General features: G+C 35.9%; 1 protein-coding gene across 9 annotated transcripts in view; it reads left to right on the top strand.

Annotated features, from left to right (window-relative positions):
• Positions 1 to 20,958, top strand: part of QKI (QKI, KH domain containing RNA binding) — a 154,034-nt gene that overhangs the window by 37,733 nt on the left and 95,343 nt on the right. The gene's annotated exons all lie outside the window — the stretch shown is intronic.

Below are 20,958 nucleotides of genomic sequence, written 5' to 3'. Positions count from 1 at the left end.
ATATATTTAAGGTCTGAATTATCTTGTTTGTTCAGTACAGTCAGTTGTGAGACACACTGTAGTGAGTTTTATGAGGAACGTAGCTTTTGGGACAGTGTACTTTGCTCCTGGTATATCTCTAAAAGTCAGTAGTAGCAGTGCCTAAGAGACCCATAAGAAGTCTTCTTAGAGATGGTGCTTACCTGTGAGCACCAGGTTAGAGATGGTTCCATACCTGTGTAGCCAGCTCTATTGCATATAGAAGTTTATTTGTTTTCCCCCACTGCTCCCTCCTCCTCTCCCTGAGTGAAACAGCTTGCCTACATTCAGCTGTTACAATCTCCAGTGGGTCAAGTGCTCTATTGTACCTGTATGGTTTTGAGGGAGAACGGTTTTGTTCTAGAAAGAAGTATTTGGAATTCTCCTGTCTGAATGATTTCTTAAAACAGTTTGGAAAAATAGTCCCATCAAAATGTACCCCAACTGTTTCCATTGATCACTGACAAGATAAGAAATTATATTACTCCTCCATCATAGAGGAATGCAGGGTTCAAATGAATCATTTGCACATTGAAATTGAATAAAGCCAAGGAAAGAGCAGAACAGCAAAGAATGCAGGTAACACTTGCATATTTCTTGGCTTTCTTTGTATGATTATTGGATTAAACTCTCCAAATTGGCCATTATTATTTTAATGCTGCTTAGAATGTTACAAGTCTTTAAGTAAAACCTCATGCCATAGTTCACTGAGAAAATTAAATGCAGGTCACTACTCAGAACTAACGTTTAGATAAATGCCTCCTTTCCCTTTTCAGTCTTCTCCAAGTTGTTCTCTTGCCTTTGAGATCAAATACACGTACTAGGAAAAATGTTCAAAGAATTTGCATTGTCAGTGCAAAGTCTCTCTTCCCTTCCCTTTTTTTTATTCCTCAATATTAAATATATACATCTGTGTACGTGCATATCCCCACCCATGCTAAAGACACGATTTCTTTTGGAACTCCTTGGAATTCTTGAGAGGAACTGTGTGATGTGATTGTTCTGTAAAATAATCTGACCAGCTTTTTACTTAAATAACCGTATATGTCTTAGAGTTGTATTACTTTTTGGCTTTTTAAAACATAGCTTAGTTGTTGAAATCTTTTTGTTAAATAATTTCACAGTTCATCCTTTGTGAATAACTACCTTAGTTATCAGTTGCAGTTTTTACAGAACTTGATGCTTTCTGTACTAGGATCATGGGGTAGGAGGAAGAGAATGGGGTTTTATTTTCTGTAACTATAATTAAGCATTTATTCCAGAAATCAAGGGTGCAGTAGCTCATCACTTGGCTGACAGTTAATTACCAAATATAAAGTAAATAAGCAGGGAAAAGTGAGTTAGTAGTTACTGTCAAAACACTTGTCTAACTTTGGGTGTGGGATTTCTTGATTCTAGCTATTGCTAACTCTGTGTGCAAGAATTCTTTTGTGAAGAAAGTCCTTGAAGTTGTCAGTATTTCATTAAATTCTTGCAAATTAAGAAGTCAGAGAGTGCTCTATATACATGTGGCATGCAGTAAAAAGATGGTTGGTTCTTGCAGTAAAAAGATGGTTGGTTCTTGTGAGATAGTGTGAAATGTTTGGTAGAAAATGTGCAACTTTTGTTGCTACTTTTGGCTTGTTGCTCTAAAAATATTCAAACTAGCTTAAATATTCTGATGTTTTTGAGCTTGTTTCTGTCTTTAAACCAGGAAAAGAATAGTAAGTTTTGGGTTATGAAGACAGACCTGTCAAGGTTATTTTGACCCTTTGGACAATCCTGTGCTTGAAGAAAGAAATTCTTTGTTCGTTGAAGCACTGCTTATTTCACACATGGTGGCATCAATGAGTAAAACTCTACCCAGCCATGCTAGGTGTCATTAGAGGTTACTAACCTATCACTTTCACTTGTTAGGAGTAGAATGTGCTTTTTTTTTTTTTAGGTTTTGAGTATCGCAGTACTCGGCAATTTAGACTTGAGTGGGGAGTCAGGCCCAGCATTTTTTCCTGACTATCTACCTGTTGTCCATATTTTTTCCTGGCTACTCAAAATGATATAAGCAGCCTCAAAAATTAGTTAATCAACTAGAATATGCCGCTATGTACAAGAACAGTTGTTAACCCCTTTCTAACATCCTTTGTGCAAGTTAGAAATGAAATATCCTTCTTTGCATTCAGGTTAGTAATGTCCAGAAGGTCTGGAGTATGATGATTCCAACTTGTCTTAAAGAATGTGAAATTCACTTGTAAAGATCATTTCACTGATGACAATTGTAATAGCACAGTGTCACTTTACACTTTACTCATATCTAGCAAATGCTTTAGTTGTGATTGGATACAGGAAAGACATGCTGTGCAGACTATCAGTGAGTTTGTCTGATTAAATCCAGTTAATTTTTTTCTGTTGCCATCATTCTCTTGGAACTGATGATCTTTTATACCTTATCAAGACATAAAGATGGATAACCCTAAATGTTATTAGAAGGGTGAAGAGAAACTGGTTTCTGATGTAATTGAGTGATTTAATTTTTTTTTAAACAGAGGCAAAAATAGACATCAGTAAACTCTTGTGGTGCTCTAATAAAACTCTATTCTGGTAAATATTTTTAACTTCTTTTAAGCATCTAGTTTAGTTGTCTGTAGTGGATACTGAATAAGTGCTGTAGTGTAATTTTGTACACACAATCCTAAACTAACCATGTTGCATGAAAGTAATGGTCTGTCAACAGTTTAAACAAATGTGCATACGTTGTATGCATTTTGTATGTATAAACATTCAACTATATATGTGTAAAATATGAAACAGCGAATTTTCATAGCCTCTATCACTTTGATGCTGTTCAGCTGTTTGAGTACGTACGCAGAGGAAGCATTACATAAACTTGAGTTATGTAGCTAAAATAGGTATATGATCCTCTGTAGTCTCTTAAAAATTCGATTTTTTGAGTGTGTATTGAGTATTTTTAACTAGCTTTCAGTCTAAGACCATAGTTGACACAAAATTAAACCTTCCAAAATTGGTTGTCTGAAACAACCAGCATTTTTTAAATGCCTCTGCATTTTTACTTCTGTACTAATGCTTGAAGGGCATGCAAAAACCTTACTAAAAATAGCTAATTTTCTTTTGTATGTCATGTTAATGAGGAGGAGTTTTCTGTGATATAATAACAGCCTGGTAAGTTGCGTAACTGGGGTGATCTGATTTGAGGCTTGTTATTTTCAGTGCATGCCACAATAATGAAGCTGAATATATTATTTTGTATATATTGTTTTTTCTTGCATCCTTGGCAAGTGTTTGATCTTTATGGAATTTTTAGTTTTAAAACTTGAGATTTGAGCTACAGAGCTTTTCTGAACCATTTGTGTGCTCCAGAAATGTATGAGGAATTTTGTACGATGCACCTGGAAGATTTGATTCTGTTAGTTGTCCATAATTTGTCCTTCAGTTAGAACTGTGTTCTAGCTACAATTAAATGTTTGTATCTTAATTTAAATCTTTGTTATAGTTTGAAGGCATTTCTAATTCATGGAAAAATACATACCATCAGACCTTTACAGAAGAAAAATGTTAAGGAAATTATCAAGCTCTTAGCATAACCACTGTTGTGCTTCCATTTTGTTTGTGGGTAAATAGTTAATACTGTCTTTAGCATTTCTTATGCTTCAGATAAATGATTCCTTTTCTTGAATTTCCCTAAAGAGCTGAGACTAAACTTTGCCTGATATCAATTTAAACAGTTTTTGGAATTAGTACCCACAAATATTGGACTGAATAAATGTTTTTTTCTATTACAATCATGGCTTTATTATTAATAAGTGCCCTGTTAGCTCTGATTAATGTGAAATTCTCTGTTGGAACTCTTCTGTGCCTCTTCAGTATAAATGTAAGAACTCAGTAATTATCGCATCTGAAGTAGCATGTCCTTCGAGTATACTGAAGCTCAAAGGCCAGCAGTGATAAACAGCTTGTGCGTACTTTCTGACCATTTTAGTTAAAACTGTTTAATTAGTACAACAGAATCATGAACACAGGGATTCATTTTACTATGGGGAACTTACTGACAAAACATTTAAATCCTTTTTCAATTTGGTAATATCAGAGTTTAATAGCATCCCTAATAATGGATTAGGAAAATGATAACATCCTCTTTATTTATTGTTCTGATTCTTTTACTTAAGCTCTTCATTCCCTAATGATAAATAGGGAAGGAGGCTGAAAAAGCTGGCCTCGTTTACCCTTGCAATAGGAACGAAAGAGGGAATATAACTGTTCTTTCTAAATAAATTTAATCTATAGAGTAACCAGCAGGGCTTGAGGAAGATTTAGCAAAAGGTCAACTACTGATAAAACTACCATATGCATTTGAAGAAACTAAAATAATTTGATTGCTGATTTCCAGTCCGAATGAGATATTTGGAACAATATTCCTTTACAAATAGCAAGGGGGTTAAAAGTTATTTTTGAGTTGGAATTTCTCATGTTTATGAGGTTTTGTGGTCTCTAGTTGCAAGCGGTACGTAATAGATTCAGTGAGAGAAGGTCCCCTTCGTTTAGATACCAGTAAAAATGAGATCTGCCTTAGTATTTATTTGTATGAAGGTTTTTTTCCCTCTATACCTAACATTTTATTGGATATGTTTCCATTACTGACAATTTGATCTCCCCCATTGAAAGGTAACTTTCTTCTAAGTCTTTGTACATGCTTGATAGAATCATAGACTCATAGAAGCATTAAGGTTGGAAAAGACCTCCAAGATCATCGGGTCAAACCATCTCCCTACTACCAATGTCACCCATTAAACCATGTCCCGAAGCACCAGGTCCAACCTTCATTAAACACCCCCAGGGACGGTGACTCCACCACCTCCCTGGGCAACCCGTCCCAGTGCTTGACTGCTCTTTCTTAGAAGAAATGTCTCCTCATTTCCAACCTCCCCTTGCACAACTGGAGATGCTCAAGAATACAGACAAGATTTAAAAATAAAGGGAAAAAAGAACACCTTTCTTCTGTAGTTTCTGATGGTAATACTCACCACTACCAATGAACTTGGTCCATATGTCATCCTTCTGAGAGTTTTCTTTCCCTTTTAACTATGAGAACATCAAGTGAACGATTGACAAATTATTACACAGTGATTTATCTGCTAATGTGCTTATTACTATTTTAGTATTTCAGATTTTATTAACTGTTTGCAGATGTTCTGCTACATAAAAGAAATGGAAGATGCGGAGGGGACTTTAAGACAAATGAAAACTTAACAGCACCTGCTCTGGTTAGGGACAATGTTCTAATTAGCATTTTTTTAAAGTAAATTTAGAAACCTGGGAGAAGAAACAAGTTGCATCTGATACCGATAATAAAACTGAATATATTTAGGTTTGGTACATTTTTGTCACAATGATGCTTGTATTAGCAACTTCTTCATATTAACGTCATAGGATTGAACTTACAGTTGTGTCCAGCATGTATATGCCACTTATGCTAGGAAGTAGTGGATTGTTTTTCTCGTTTAGTCATTACCCAGGTCCAGCTCACAAAGGTAGAGGAGTCCTCTAATCTGACACAGCTAGCACTAGAAATTGGGTGCCTTCTGTATACTGTGGATGGAAGGAGGGGCAATGACATACTAAAGGGGGATGGTAGGCTAGAAGGTGACTCCAGGCAGTACCTACATACCAACTGTTTTATCAGTGGATTAAGTGCCTAAAATTAGACTTGAGTCAAAATAGTTATTTAGTTAAAAATAAATCCATCTCATTCAAATCGGTTAACTATGATGGTTGCAAGGGATGTTTCGAACTGAACTTTTTGAAGAACAACTTAAGACCTTGCCGCCAACTTCTATCGTGCTTGTTTTAGCTTGCACAGTGCCTTTCATTATGGCTGGTCTCTCAATTGTAATTGTCTCTGTGGAGTTAGGCTTTCAATGGGCAATTTATTTGATTAGAGCTGTCATCTTAATACCCTCTTTTGTTTGAATGTTCTAGAGTTCTGTGCTTCATGTGCATAAATATTTTTATTTCATGGACTGCAAAAATATTTGGGTGCTTTGCTTCATTTGGTCATCTGTTTCAGCTTTTAACTTTTGTTAGTTTGTATATGGTTCCTATTTCTGAACTGTTTTCCCTCAATACTTCTACATTTTTTATTTAGTATCACTTGCAAGACTAAAAACATGAATTGTGTGCAAATACTTCAGACAGTTCAGACCATAATGAAAGGTGGATTATGGTGCCATGGAGATTTGTGCAACACTGATACTGTTTTTCATTGGATTTTGTTCCATCTGTTCTTTCAGATGTTATCAGAGTAGAGAGAGGTTTTATACAGAGAGGAGGAAGTGCTTCAGAATGGTGTTTTTGCTTGCTCTTGTGAATGTCAGGTACACTTGTGTACACCTGCAGAGCTTGTTGGTAGTTATTTTGTGAATTGACATCTTGTGTGCTTTAACTAGGATTGGGGAATGCAGTAAACATGGAAATACACTCAGAGGAGCTAAAACCAAATTTTAAAGAACAAGGTAGAGCTGTGTTCAAAGTACATATGTGGATTTACTCTTCAGGCAGCAGAATCTCTAGTAGATGCACTCAATTCTGTTGCTTATTCCTAGAATAAATCCACAAGCCTTTGGGTGCATATTAATTTAAAAGTCATTTAAATAAGGTCATGAACTATTTTATTTTTTTTTTTTTAATGAGGTAGTACTTTTAAAAGTGTATTTTACTAGTCAAGGAAAATTCTTAGTGTAAAGTTACATTTAGAGCATTCATTCTTACTCGAATTCAATCCATAATTTGTCATAATTGTGTTTTTCTGTATTTGCATCTCATCAGTGCTGGTCAGTTGGCCTCTCTCCATGGTTCTTACTGAGTGGAAGATGGTACACAAATTCCAGCTTGAGGAGTAAGCTTTCTATTTAGATCTTTGCTTTCTTCTTCCCTGTTTTGTTTTTTATCCTAGGATCCTAGGAGCTGTTGTTTACCTTGGTTAGTTTTGAACATTAGGCTTTACAATAAAAATCAAATGCTACCTCAGTAGGTATTCCTGCATGGGAGACAGTTTGTTTGGCTAGTAGGTATTCATCTCTTGGTGTATGTATCTACTCAATTCATTTAGTTTCTTCTGTTTTTAAAGCCGGTAGTTGGACTTTGTTTCAATTACTTTGACATAGCATTGGTGTACACTAACCTTTTATGTTTTGTCAAGTCATTCCCCCCCCCCCCCCCAGAACAGTGTAACAGCCTAATTCTGTGAAAGCTCCAATTTCCTTCTGAAACTTTCTGAACTTACTTTAAAAGTGTCTGTTATTTTTCTTCCATCTGCAGTATTTAAGAAAAATAATGCTGTTTGATGGCACCAAATTCCTTTTTACACTGTGCTTACATTCATTTTAATTGACTCTTACTTACAAAGTATTACACCCCCTGTGCAGCCAGGAAGGCTGGATGTCCATCCAGTTGTCTTTGGTCATCACTTGGCATTTGGGTTAAAGTTGATGAGATTGGTTGACAGCCTTTTTTGTATATTTTGTTTTTTATCCAGTGGCTTTTATTTCCATAGGGTGCTGACACATACTTGATCAGTATATTTTAGGTATTTGGTTTTTAAACAGTCAAAACTTACTGACCTGAAAATTCAAGTTTGTCCTGAGTGTGAGCATTATGACCTGTAGTATCAAAGGACCCTTTTTTACCGTGTGTTACCTTGTTGTTAGTGGTAGAGGGACCGCTTCCTCTGGAAAGACAATCAGTAGAGTTGACTGAAAATAGTCTTAAATATGTAGCAGTTTCTCAGTCATATTGTCTCCCCCCACACACACTAATCCCCAAATTGCAGATGACCTGCAAAAGTGAATGCCGCATGAAATGGCTCTTATTGTAGCAAATTTTTGTATCATGATTAGTAGAAACAACAAATCAGTCTTCATTTAATGAATACTGATGATAATGAATATCTTACTCAAATCAGCATATTAAACTTCTGGGTCATGTAATTTGACATATTTGGTTTGAATTTTATAGTTGGAAATCATTTGACAGGATAGGATTTGATTACATCACTTGTATTAAAAGGAAAGCAAAAAACTGTCACCCAACACAAATACTCTAATAGTGTTTCTTGCGCTTTGATCTGAGATTTTTGAAGATAGGCCAAAATAAGATTTTTTTTTATTTTTTTTTCCTTCCTTCCATGACTGTAAGTGGTTGTACTTGAAACCTGGAAGGTTGTAATCAGTGGCTTGTGAGTCTTTCTGGAGGATTTCCATTTTTTTCAGGGAAATGGTGGATGCACAGGTCGAATAAGGGAGACCTGTAAATCTGGCTTTGTAGCATACATAGGTGTGCAAGGCAACTTACAGTACAGAGATGCACACTATTGCAGGCAGTTAAATTAGTGTGTGAACCTGAAATGCATCTCAGAGCTTTATGATAAGTCTTGCTTATCCCTTTTTCTCCTGTGGTAAATGAGGTAGTTCCTCTTGCCATGAACATATGCGGCATCAGTCTCCTTTGACTGATGGGCATCGTCACAGAATATCCCTTTGTCTCTCTACTCTTAAAAGCTCCTGGGTAAAAGGCAAAAGCTAGTTAAAAATGAATCCCAAATGTAACAGTTGCTGATGTACTGCTATTTCAGTAGCAGCAAATGTCTGGGATAATGGTTGCAATACTACAATATGCAGAGGTGCTGTTGTAACTAATGCCAGCCTTACCTGCTGCTCTGTACTGCTTGATGCTGGCTGAAGTAGGTGATTCTGTGGTGTAGATGTGGTGAGACTTGCACCTTTAAATGCTCCTGATTGATTGGCCTTTTTAATGTGTTACAGGCCCTTTTCCGCTCCTTTGTCTATGTATTCCCTTCATACACATGAAGCAAAGAGTTGATGTTTGGTAATGCAACAGCTTTTAGCAGATGCCATTTTGAGGAAAGAAAGTGAGCTGAAAGAAGTAGTCAGATGCCTATAATTTGAGAGATGTTCTGCTTTCCTGACCTATACTTCTGCAGCTCTTGGCATGGGTTTTGAAAACGGTTACGGATCCTGGGAGAGTTTTTTGAGTACAAATTGGAAAAGACCAAACATATCAAAAGCTATGAGACCTTTTCTTTTTACCATTGGTTAAAGTTGAAGTAAGTAAGTTGAAGTATCCCAAAGGCTACTAACTGTACAGCTTTACTATTCTTTGGTTTTAATTTTTGAGAGGGGGCTTGCTTTTATAGTTATCTTGATTAGATAATTTGAAATTACCTTGTGTTGTATTTTCATGGCATGAAATTCTAGACCTAGTTTGGTATAGCAACCTCCAATAGATCTAATGCAGTGCAAACTATGTACTTGGAATGTGATAGTGCTGATGTACAAAGCTCGTGTAGCTAAGCATTACCATTCTCTATTTACATTGGGAGTTTTTGTAGTTACAATTGTTGAAATACCTGGAGCCTTTTCAATATAATTAAAGATATAAATAGGTACTTCAGTAGTTAATCTGTCACAAGCTATGTAAGAACACTGATTTTTTTTTCTTTCCCTACTGTGAGTTCATATAAATTAGAGCTTTACTTCTACAAACCAGATTGCAGATGTGTTACCAGTACTGTAAGGTGTATAAAAGTAAAAGAGTAAAGCAAAAATTATCTAATATTGGCTGTGATTATAAATTACAATTTAGCTAAATTAGGTAATTATAATTAGTCACATGAATGGAAATCATGTTTATGTTCAGGAAGGTTAAATACTTTAATTTGTCACTCACTTCAGAAATGTGGCTGGCAGGGGGGTTGGAATTAGATGATCTTTAAGGTCCCTTCTAATGCAAACAATTCCATGTATTAAAATGCATTTTTTTCAGGTATCTAGGTTGAATACGGAAACTCAAGTCAGCTGTCATTAGTAATGCCAAAGTTTCTCAGCAAAACAATACTTTAAATCTTAATCATGGGCTTGATTGCTCTTCTGCTTGGTGTGGTGCTCAACCTCTTTTTAAAAAAAAATTGATTGCTAGTAAGAGGGCTATCTTTAAGAAAAATATAGTAGTTACTATTTATATAATAAAGCGTTAAGGTCTTCTGATTAGGAAGCGTGTAATTTTTGTGATTCCTTTCACCTTTCAAGGTGACTAATAAAATTATTTTTGAAAATTAGAATTTTAAAACATTGAATAATTTAACATGTTTTGTGTTGCCTGAAGTTGATTTAAAGCTTTACATCTAAAATGCAATTAACTAATAAGATAACATGAAGTGGTTACTGAGCACCTGCCCTTAGCAATGACTTAAGTATAACTTCACAACCTGTTTCTGCTTGGTCAGCTCTTTCTTTCTGAGGAATAAAAAGTGATTTTATTTCTTTCATAATTTAAAAAAAAAGGGGGGGGAGGGGAAAGTGGTGACCCTTAAGTATAAGAATTTCTATTTCTGCAAAGTATTTGTAACAACTGTATTATGTCTCCATTGGTGCTCCAATTTAAACATCTTTCTCACTTACAATTACTGAGAATAGGAAGCAGTGTACAGCAAAACTGCCAACTTAAGTGCCTTGGGTAATGTCACATGTAGTCACGTCTAATTAAAAGGTATTATTATGGAAATTAGTTGTTGGACTGTATATCCTAAGGATCCTTTGTTACTGGAATATGAGTTTAATGATGTAAACCGTGAGGCTAAGAGGGCACTGCTGGAACCTACAATTAGGTTTTGGAGACTGATTTATACACAGCACAACTTGTTAATTCTCTGGATAAATGTGTCACAATTCCCAAGCAGAGCATGGAATTGAACAATTTTTACTCATCTTCTGGTGTTATTGAAAGTGGTGTCTTCTCTCTGTTCTCAAAACCTCATTTTAGTGAATAGGATGAAACAGATTATTCACTATCTTGCTTAAGTATGCCTACTATTAGATTGTTCACGGGATCTGGTTTCCTGAAAGAGTTTCTGTTAACAATCTTTCAATTACTGCTTAAAGGTTTTTATGACCACTTAAAGGAGGGAACTACCAAACTGTACTGTGGGCCTTTAAATCACTGCAAATGGGCTTCTAATGATAACAGAGATTTCTATTTTAAAACCATGAAATTGTTAATTTGTCTATCTTTACAGCTTTGTCACTTATGTTGATAATTCTAAGCAATTTAAAATCCAATTATTTCCAAAATATGACAATAATTAGATTAGTGTTTTTACATGAACAGAACATGTAGCATAAAATTCATTTTGAGGAATATTATTTTATACTTGCTTGAAATGAAATTGAAACTACACTGTTAAGGTGTTCTCCTTTTAAAAAGCTTGTGGCATGAAGAAAAGGGTTAATGTTTAAGACAATGTTATGGAAAGCAAATGTAATGTTAATGCACAGTTTGTATTGGTATGTATGGAAAGCATTGAGAAAGCAATGCTTTCCATAGAGAAAGCAGAAATGCAGCATATAGTGCAAACTAATATAATACAAGCATGGAAGGGTTTCTGTCCTATTAGGTGATGATAGACTAATAATAATTGCACATGTTAAAATAATAAATTGCTGTTTCTATAAATACTGTATTTATATAAACAATTGCACAATTTATAAACAGTCAAATTGAGATTAAGAGTTGAAAATAAAATTCTTTTCACCTTGAGTATGTTTGACGTGGCATGGCTTTTGTCTCTGATAACTGATAAGGTCTCTGCTTTGTTGTTGTATGTTCTTGTACTCCTAGCTGCTGATCTAGCCAGCAGTGTTGTCAGCTCAGCGAGGAATGTCAGTGGACTGGAGCAAAAGGGACATTAAGTGGTTGACACTGAGGGATGGCAATGAATGAGATGGGAGCTAAATATATAGGTTTGTGACATTCTAGCAGCTGGCTTAAGTCCTGCTGTTTGCTGCTTGGGTATACTAGACTTAAAAAGGAAGAGAATGCATTGTAGCACTAGAAAGAAAAAAACAGCTGGTGGCTTATCAGTCAGCCCTAATGACAGGGAAGGTTAAAGAGTTTGGAAGGACAAACTTTGAGAGCGCTTTTATTAGTTACATAAAATATAAATTATTATTTTTGTATAAATAATGTTATGGAATGAATCTAAAAACTTTTCAGCGTTCCATGGCTCATCGAGTGCAAAAAGAAATGAATACTTGGATTTAGGCAGTTTATTAGGAGATGGTACAGTAACATTCGTCTGATGCTTCCTTGCTCCTTAATGGGTCTCTGTGGAAACATTTAGATACTTCATATCTTGCAGATTAATATCTAAATTGGAAAAACTGTTTCTTTTTGTAAATTATATAAAGACGAGTGCTCTCCAATGGTATAGACTTCTTGTATCTTAATTTCCGTCCCCTGCCCTTATTAGTGATGTAGAAAGGTATCATAATGTGTTTCTTTGTATGACGTATTTTCAAAATGAAAGCTAACATTTGGAAAATTTCAACACTTAATTGCATAAAAGATATGAAACTCTAAGTACATCTACTACTTTTACATATAGTAAAGGTCACAATGTAAGCTGGAGATAGCTGACACTGAAGTTAGAATTAGAAGATTAATCCTGTGTGGTATCTGTTTCTGCTGGTTTTTGCTCACTTTTCCACTGTTTTTTGTCGAGGGCTTGTTCAGTTCTTGAACCCAAACTAGGTCATTTCTCCTGGCTTAACAGCTATCAGCACAGCTGGCCCAAAGAAGTGACGAGCAAAACCTCATTTTAGGCTCTTCAGCAGCTTAAGCACTAATGTGCAGGACTCTGCGTCCCCTTTCTGATCAGATGTGTCCTAGTGTTGGTGGGCAGCCTGGAGGCAGCCCTCTGCTGGGTGGGACTGCTGACAGGGAGCAGGCCAGGCCTCTGCCCAAAGATGATTAGAGGACAGGATGAGAGAACTGGGCCTGTTTGGTCTGAAAAGAGGAGACTAAGGGAAGACCTCATTAACATATATCAATATCTGAGGAGAGGGTGTTGAGAGGACGGAGCCAATCTCTTTTCAGTTGTGCCCTGCAAGAGGACAAGAGGCAATGGGCACAAGCTGAAGCCCAGGAGGTTCCAGCTAAATATGAGGGGGCACTTCTTCACTGTGAGGGTGAGAGAGCACTGGGACAGGCTGCCCAAAGAGGTTGTGGAGTCTCCTCTGGAGATAATTGAAACCCACCTGGATGCCATTCTGTGCAATATGCTCTAGGTGATCCTGCCCAGCAGGGGGGTTGGACTAGGTGATCTTCAGAGGTCCCTGCCAACCTCGGCCATTCTGTGAAGACGCAGGCTGAACAGAGTGAAGCATTGCACCCCATTTGCTGTGGGGTGGGCTTTACTAGCCATCTTTTTGTTGTATTCTTCAGTATGGACGGGCTCCTTGTCTAGCCGTGCAGTCCATCAGGACAGGAAGCGGTCAGGAAATCGCAAATCTCATCCCCTTAGGAGCTGGTGCAGCTTGTTGGAGATGGTGTTGTAGCCACTACAGGTTTTGTGGCAGCTTTCAGACAAGTGCAGCTGTGACAGATGACTGTCATTTGTCTTAATGTTGAGCTATTTTTCCTTATGGTAGGAGCATCTTCTTGTTGTTATGATAGTACCACCAGAGTGGTTTTCTACCAATTTGAGGTGGTCTTTTCTTGCATTTTCTTCAGGGAGTACTAAAATAGCTATGTGAAAGTTCAGCTTGACTATCCATAGCTTGATGGTGTACCAGATAGGGTTTTCAGGCTTTGCGTAAAAGATTAGAGAGATTTGAGCTTCTTTGCTCAGGGAATTTGATGTACTGTGTTTAGTCAGATTTACTTTTTTCTATATCCCTATACAGGGAGATTTGTGGATATGGAGCTATGTAGTCCTCTGAAAATCTTCTCTTGCATTAGTTTGTGATACCATTCTTGAAGTGCTGATTGCCTTCTGAATTAGCGCAGCAGCCCTTCTGGATCTCAGTTTTGCATTGAAAGTTTTGACATATTTAACATATATCTGTGCTGATATTTTTGTGTAAAAAGCAAATTTGTCACTAATTTAATGAAATTACCTTTATTCCTTCTATTTATCTAATCCAAGCATTGGTTGTTTATAGCAGTAGCTTTTTTCTTTGAGATCATTTCATTTTGCACAGCAAAACGAGAAGCATGTACTTCTTGTTGTTTGAGTTACAGGTCTGCAATTTAAGAATTATTCTTTAATTAATTCTCCCAAACTTCCCAGTCCATTTATCTGACCTCTGCTGCTTCTGTTTAAAGCAGCTTAAGCAGTATAACTTCTGCAGTGTTTTAGAACTTTTGAGTTGTTGACAAAATAATGTAAGGTCTTCGTGGCAGCAGTTATAACATTCCTTTCCACAAAAATAAAGTTCTTCGGTTTTGGCTAACAAAAATGGTTTGTCTCCTAGCTTTCTGCTGTATGTTGTGTTACCTAGTGCCAACAATGTATGATGCAGATATAATTTTGCTACCAAAAAAAAAAAATCTGCATGTAAACCTAGGACAGAATAAAACCATAGCAATCACTTAATGATAAGTTTCTTAGCATGAATGTATTGGATTAGTTCTTAGAAAACTGAATTAAATGTCAGTTAGATGGGGGTAATTCTTTCAAATTTACTAAGGAATTCATTTTTGTATGTGGTTAGATATTTTGCTAATATCAAAGTCATTCTAATTCTTGAACAAATGATATTAGCTCCTAATCTAGCAAAAAAAGTGCAATTGAGTTTAATTTCTTTCTGTTAACATCTTTTATATATGTGTGTTTATATATTTATAAGCATACATATGCACGCACACTTTGGGATCTTGTACATGTTGCTTTACAAAACCAGGAGGATATCTGCTGTCCAGATGAGCTTAAAAAGGTTTTCTATTTTGTGATTTAAAGTGGGAATGAAAATTACATTAGATACCAAAATAAATGTTGTACCGATTTGAAGATTTTGACTTACGTACTTGTGTTCTGAATTCTTATGGCAGCATTTCAATAACATGTCCTGACAGATACCAAGCTCCGAACAGGTAACAAAGGAAACTGTGGCCATCCAACCTAGTTATAACACAGGCAGTTAACTAGGATTAGCTACTGCTTTGGTTCCCCTGTCACGTGCATTAGAATTTGTGTGTTAAAAATTAAGTGGTGTTTTGGTATATTTCTGACTAGTATAATAACATTAGAACAAAGAATGAATGGAAGTGTCTAATCTAGATACTTGATAATTTATTCAGAGGTTCCCTACAAATGAAAGTTAAGAATGTGGAGAAAAAAGTTGCATCCTTCAGTGTTGTGCGATTCTTTTTAAAAACATTTATTTATTTATTTATTTATTTATTTATTTATTCCTTTAATAGAGGAATGTCTATTGCCATTATTAAACTCTGACCTGATTTTTGTTTTTTTTTAAACGAACGATCCATTGTATTTACATGGGGGGTTGTAAAGCTGTTTGTCAGTTAAATAAGCTCTTGAAGCCTTCAGCACAGAGGTTACTAGAGGTGAACAATGTGGATTTGTAGGATTTAGTAATTCATTCTAAATCCCAGCTATACTTTTAAAGGCATTTTTTTGCTTTTTTTTTTTTTTTTGGTGAAGCATTTAAAGCATTTAAGATGCCTTCTGCTAAGTAAAAACTATATTTTGTTGAAATCACAGGGATAATCTGGTTTGTCTAGATTACAGCTGCAGTGATCAGAAAAAGGTTCTGAGCCTTTTTTGAATGGTCATCAGCGGCTATTAATATGCTGGGTTAGAAATTAATGTAAATAATCTGGTAATTGACAGGTCAATTCTAGCCATAAAACTAACCTTGTTGAGTTGTGGCATCTTCAAATGAAATACACTGATATTTTTATTTTAAGATGGTTACACTCCTTAATGTTGTTGTGCTGTCTTGAGGTTTTAATTGTGTTACACTACTTTGTAAAAAGAATTTTGTTTTTATCGTAGCAAGTAATATACTTGTTGACATTTGTCACCCAATTAAAACAACCTCAGTTTTCTATCTAAAATTGCATTGTATGCTATTTATTTTGTCTTACTTTGATCTAGATTCCAGAACATAATTTCAATCAGTTTTTAGTTTGTTAAATTATACTATGTTTCAGGCATAGAGATACAAGCTTAGACAACTTCATAGTTGTGTTAGCCCTGAGAGGCTTGGGGTTACCCTTTGGTGAATGTTGTCCTTGTGATTTTTTTTTGACTAGTATAACTACTTTTTTTTGAGTAAAAAAGAAAATCTAAATATTAAAAAGAAAACCCTGATTTTTCTTAGCATTTAAAATCTCTAAAAGGTCTTACTTATTCTGACACCTGTTACAGTTTTCATCAGAACTTCGCTAGTGAGAAGCAGTAATAAATGAGTCTTTTTTTTAAGATCAACCAAAACAAAATGTTCATTATAATAATACATCCTTAAAACATGAAAGCCTGTGCTACTGATGTCCAAGAGAGAAAAGGCTCTGGTTACTGATATTTTTTGTAATATAAAACAGACTTCAAAACGCAGAATGTTAACGTTCTCCTTCTTCAAAATTATTGTATTTTAGTGATATATCACAGTTACCTTCATATGCTTAATTTTGCATTAACAAATGTGTAATTTACAGAAACTTTTGAACTTGATTAAGCTTGGCTTACTCTCGCAATATTTATTTATTTTGTCTTGCCTGTAACAACATGAGTTCACATTTAGCTTTGATGATAGTACTGGAATGGCTTATGTCAGATACACCCAGCAGATACAAGTGGATATATCTGACATAAGCAGATTAAACATGTCATACTGGTATTCACTACATATGTACTCTGGCATTTACTTGGTTATTGCTTAGAAAAATTGCTTTATAAAGGGATGAAGGTAATGTTTCATTGTTTGCAGAGGCCATCTTCTATTACCAGTAGGAGTTTCCGGAAGAGATTTCAGGAAACTTCACTGTTTTCGCCAGCATTCTAACAACTACCTGAAGTTAGTTTGCATGTAAAAATTAAATTCTATATGTTACTGCTATTATTTATGTTCACTGTATTGTCGATGCTAATACCATCTGCTTTGTCAGCCTCCTCTCCCTGTAAAATCTCATCAGACAGTCCGGTTCTTTTAACTATGCAGAACACTTGCCAAATTCCACTGGAGCATATTTAATCCTCAAAATACATGCTAATGCAATTAATGAAAGATTTTGTAATTTCAAAAATATTCTTCAAACATACTTCTACTTGCTTTCTCAAATGTGAGCCAGTGGCATAGCTGTATATGTAAACTCTTCAGTCTTTGTTTTCAGTTAATCAACAGAATGGTCAGTGAGTAAGCTGTGTACATGATGCACTTGTTTTTAATATGGTACTAGTTCTTGTTACTGCTTTCTTTTGAACACAGAGTTGTGTAGCTGTTTTCTTTAGTGATAAGCGTGGTGTTAAATCACTAGAAATACGTGGTAAGACATGAAATGTGTCTGAGGCTTTCTGTGAATGAGAAAAAAATTTCAATTTCCTTGATCACCATGTATCAAAAATGTAGTGGTATGACCTGTATGGGATGAGACAGTGTCCGTAGCTTGAAGTATTTAAGTATTTCAGTAGAATATTTAGAGTGAAAGAAAAAAAGAAGGGGGAGAGACACATATGTGAACTGACAGTCTGTCTGAATTTATTCATTGTCATTTTAAATAAAGATGTAATTTTATAGGTGTATATATTCTCTTCAAACTGTGTATAAATATTCAAAATATACATCACCACAGTTTTTATTTTAAATGAAACTAAACTGATTTGTTAACTGAAAAAACACTGGAAAAATGTTATAACTAGAAAGCACATTGCGTGAGATAAATTGCACATGTAAGTTATTTCTACTGTCCTATAAAATGTTTTACAATTTTCTGAGAAATTTCAAAGTTACAAGTTACATTAGATGTTTTGTTTCATATAGTTTAGGTGTTTAATAAATAACTCAAAGTTTAAAATCTTAGTTATTTCAGATTTAACATAGTATACTTTTCTAGTGCTTCAAACCATTTTTTCTCCTTTCAAATTCTGTGGCTGATTAGTTGTTTGTTTTTTTTTTTAAAACCTCCAAGTAATTTTTTTAAGACTACCTGAAAATCAAATTAAAGCAGTTTAAGCTGTCTTCAATTAATGCAGAAATAGCTATGTCATTAGTGTCATGAAAGAATATTTCTTGAAAAAGAAAACAATTGGAAAAAATACAATCCAAACATACTGATTTTGGTAGGTCAGTGCAAGCTGTCAGTGGATTTAGAGCATCATCTTCTGACTGATGAAAAGACTTTCTCTCCCACTTATGACAGGTTTTGTCAGCACAGAGCTACTTTTTAAAGTGGAAATACTTCAATAGAGACAAATTTGCATATAAATATGTTTCAATTAAATGTGTAATCTGCTTTTCTTCAGTAAAACCATACATGAAAATAACTACTCAAGAAGAATTAAGCTATAACTTCAAGTATTCTATGTTAAAGTCAACATATAACATCTTTGTTATCATGAAGAACTACTGATATTTTACTTAAAATATGCTTAGGGTGTGTATAAAATGTTCACACTCAAATATGCATTACATCTGTGGAACAAATAAGCTTTCTAAGGCATTTCTCAATTTGGTTAAAATTGAAATAGACTTCAAGAGTAGCTTATTTTGGCTTTTTTCCAGTTATAAGTAACTAGCTCTGCAATTTCAATGTATAGTAAATCATTGGAACACTTGCTAATAAGATTGTAGAATAAATTAGTTTTTAATTGAGCGAAATAATTGTTTAACCAAATGCATGTGCTTATGCGCTCATTCTAGAGTTGGATATTTTAATCAAAACATTTTTTTTTCAAATTCTTCTCCGGCAATAAAGGCAATGTTTTTGTTTTTGTTTTTTTCATCAGATGAATTATATCTTCCCACACCTTACTCTAAGGTGTCAAGGGAAAGCACAAAATACACAGGGCACAGTAACACTCCGAAATACAGTGCTGCTGGATTCCCTCAAGTTCTTCTGGTTTTAACTTTCATGGAAAGTTTCTTAAACATTGTATTTCTCCTACACTGTAAAAATTGGACATGCTTCTGTGCAACCTTTTGTTAATCAGCAGCTTTGAGTCTTAGCATAGTTTGTTCTTGTTTCCCTTTTGTTCTGGGTGTAGGGGCATGTGAGGCATATGAGGACTGTAAAAGCACTCGGTCTGCTTGGGCAATAATTACTCTATGCATAGGGAATATAACGCATTTTTATGAGAGGTTTTCTGATGCAGTTGACTGGTTAGTCAGGACACCAGATAGGAGTTCGGTCAGTTCTTAGGAGTGTCAGCTGCTGCACAGTTGCTGTTAAGGTCTCAGAGTTAGGTGCAAACCTTAGGATTTAGAGCAGCACAGTGACTCTTCTTGTAACATGGTTGGTTCTGCTTAAATATGCCTGTAGGTAACACACAGGATGCTTTTGTGTTTATGCATGCCACAAAACAAGTTTCTCCTGGAGTTTCTTGTGTGAGTTCTACTGCTGAGTTTCTATAGGAAGATTTGAGAACATGATAAAAAAAAATAAAATTTAGTTCAGCTCTTCTTTTTAAAACAAACAAAAAAACCCACACAAATGATTATAAAATACTGTGAGTAAAAGCGATAAATCATAAAAATAAGTTCAGGATAGAAATCCATTGTTTGTTGAAAACAGAGTAACTTCATGAAGGAGAATAGCACATTTGATTGTGTACTGTTGATGAAGAAGCAGTTAATCTTAGCGTGGGTCATTTCTGCTTCACTTTTTAACATAATCTCCCATTCAAACATGCATGAGCTGTATATGTTCAAAGTAAAGCAGTTGGATCATATTAAATTGATCACAGCACTTTGTGAACCACTGATGGTTATTTAATACTAAATCACTGGGGGTAAGGTGAATCCTGGAGGACCAGTCAAGTCCAGAGTCAGAAAGAAGCTGTAGGAGATAGAAAGGAGATTTCTAGCTTTGATGACATACAGTGATAGAAAAAAGTGTTCTTAAACACAAGTGTGGTGTTTGTATGGAAATGGGATGAAGAAGAGTGCATTTGGGTGAGATCATGGGACAAAGGAAAAAAGAGAAATCTTGACTTCAAATGTCATTTTATAAGGGTCTTTAAATTTGTCAGACGTATCTGTTTCCAATAATCCAGTTTGATGAACCATTAGACTTGGCAGTGTCCTGGTTTTAGCTGGGGCGGAACAGAGTTCATTTGCTTCCTAGTAAGTGTTACGATGCTGTGTTCTGGGCTTTTGATGAAAAAAGTGACAATAACACCCCAATGTTACAACTGTTGAGGAGCCGTGCTCACACAGAGCCCAGGACTCTGCTCCTGGCACTGCCCGGCCAGCGAGGAGGCTGGGGGTGCACCAGGGGCTGGGGGGGACACGGCCAGGACAGCGTGGGCTGGCCAGAGGGGTGTCCCACACCATGGGAGGGTTAGCTGGTAAATACAGGGTAGGGTGGGGTGGTCCCTGGGGATGTGCTGGGCATCCGTCAGTGGGTGGTGAGCAATTGCTTTGTGCATCACTTCCTTTTTACATTCTTTTATCATTATTATATTCATTTCCTTTTCTGTCCTGTTAAACTGTTTTTATCTCAATCCCATGAGTTTTGCCTTTTTTTCTTTTTTTCCCCCCGGTTCTTTTCCCCCATTCAGCTCCTGGGGGGATGGTGGGTGGGCACAGTGAGCAAGCAGCTGTGTGGCACTGAGCTGCCCGCTGGGTTAAACCACAACAGGCGGGTAAGAGAAGCAATGGGTGCTCAGACAGCTGGATTCTGGTAAAACTTCAGACGTAGTCCAACAAAAAGGCTTAGTCTGCGCTGTTTCCTGAACTGTGGTCTGCTGGACTCTCTTACCCCCTTACCCAGTCCCTTCAGAAGAGAGTCATGTGTTTTTTTGGTTTTGTTTTTTGTTTTCCCCTGCGGAGTTCTCAGCTAGAGCTTTGAGATGGCAGTCTGGGAAACTGAATGCTGACGGGATCCATTGGGACAGAAAGCTTGGGAATTACTTGG

This window comes from Anas acuta, chromosome 3 (assembly GCF_963932015.1).
Source record: "Anas acuta chromosome 3, bAnaAcu1.1, whole genome shotgun sequence".
Taxonomy (NCBI): Eukaryota; Metazoa; Chordata; class Aves; order Anseriformes; family Anatidae; genus Anas; species Anas acuta.
Note: the sequence above shows the minus strand (reverse complement) of the source record. Positions and strands in the feature narration are given on the sequence as shown.